The sequence below is a fragment of the Oncorhynchus mykiss genome, chromosome 24, assembly GCF_057628025.1.
Source record: "Oncorhynchus mykiss isolate SJ-2025 chromosome 24, ASM5762802v1, whole genome shotgun sequence".
In the NCBI taxonomy this organism is placed as follows: Eukaryota; Metazoa; Chordata; class Actinopteri; order Salmoniformes; family Salmonidae; genus Oncorhynchus; species Oncorhynchus mykiss.
Window position 1 is genome coordinate 13422100 of NC_143045.1, and position 1880 is coordinate 13423979.

Genomic DNA, 1880 nt, shown 5'->3' on the forward strand with positions numbered 1-1880 from the left:
TGTGGGCCTTTTTGTGTTCACTTTGTCTGCAAACACATCTGTATTGTGTGTGTGTGTGTGTGTGTGTTTTCTTTATGATGTAGATTAATTTCCAACTTAGTTTGGATGATTGAAAAATATCTATTTGACTTTCATTTAATGGTTTTAAACATCCCCATAATGCAATTCGCATATGATGCAAGAGCAAAAATGTTTGTGGTTTCATAAGCAAGTATTTACTTAGTGTTGAATTTTTTGAACTTTTCCCGTTCTAAACTGATGAAACCACTTTCTACTGCTATACAGTTAATGGATGTTCCCAATTCTGATCTGTGTTTTTTCCTAGTTATATTGTGAAGAGGGGTGTTTTGTATAGTACAAAAAAACCAAAATAAATAAAAACTTGCATCGATTCCCACCCCCTTGGCTAAGTTATTTATTTTTGCGGACATGAAAGGACAACCAATCTGGTATACATCACCTACACAGTCTTCTGACTGGAGCCTATAAATTATTTTTCTTAGCTATATGCCAAAACGATAAAACCCACCAACCTCAAAAACACAATTTTGAATCATTATGCTTTCACACTTGCCTAATGATGGTGTTTGTTTTTCCTGCTCATAACCCTGTTGACTACTGCCTATTGCTATGAAAAGCACTGTAGGCAACAAATTAAGTTCATCAAATGTACTTGTTCTTGATTATTCTGATTAATTGGCATGTACATTTTTTATTTTTCATGGCATTTATCTATTACATACTTAAAGTCTAAGACAATTCTAAGATGCATTATGTGGTTGGTAAATGAAAGGGTTTTGCATGTGTTGTAAAACAACTACACGCCCCTCATATCCAGACTTCTCCCTACAGTTCTGCCGAAGTCTCTGTAATTACTGATGCATGTTTTGATTAAAATGTGGAAAACAACGATACGAAAGATAACCTTCTGTGAAAGTGTGTTTACTTTAAGTAGTGAAAGCCCACAGAGTGATGTCTGGAGCATTAATGGGAGATTTATGATATATGTGAGATGATCCCAACCACCTGCGTATAATTCCGTGTCTCTTTGTTTGTGACTCCGAATTGGTCTTCAAATATAGAGGAATTAGGCCAGCATCAGTGAAGCTTATGTTATCAAAGTCATTAACGTGGATGGATTACCCTATAAACTAGCTCTAAGTATTACAGCTTTTATTACCTTTTAGACTCAAGGAAAGGAAAACTCTGGATCCTCAGAGATCCAATATAACATTTATCACAAGTAATGTCCTTATTAGAAACATATTTATCTTGTAAAAAAAATAATACACAAAATCAGCCTTTCATGAACTAACACTCGCACTTGACTCTTTCTCACCTTAAAATAAATACATTACTTATTTTTCGAAATACAATCTTGAGCCTAAGTTTTTTCGCAAGACCTTCTATGCTGGGTTGAAAGGTGAGACAATAATTTATTAAGAAACCCAGGTTCTTGTAATTGATACCCTTTCTATCGGTTTGACTTTTTCCCCCCCTTTCTAGCTCTGACTTTGCTGATAGCTACTGTATTGAAGAAAAATGCACTTACTATGATGGGGATATACAGTGCCTTGCGAAAGTATTCGGCCCCCTTGAACTTTGCGACCTTTTGCCACATTTCAGGCTTCAAACATAAAGATATAAAACTGTCTTTTTTTGTGAAGAATCAACAACAAGTGGGACACAATCATGAAGTGGAACGACATTTATTGGATATTTCAAACTTTTTTAACAAATCAAAAACTGAAAAATTGGGCGTGCAAAATTATTCAGCCCCTTTACTTTCAGTGCAGCAAACTCTCTCCAGAAGTTCAGTGAGGATCTCTGAATGATCCAATGTTGACCTAAATGACTAATGATGATAAATGCAATCCACC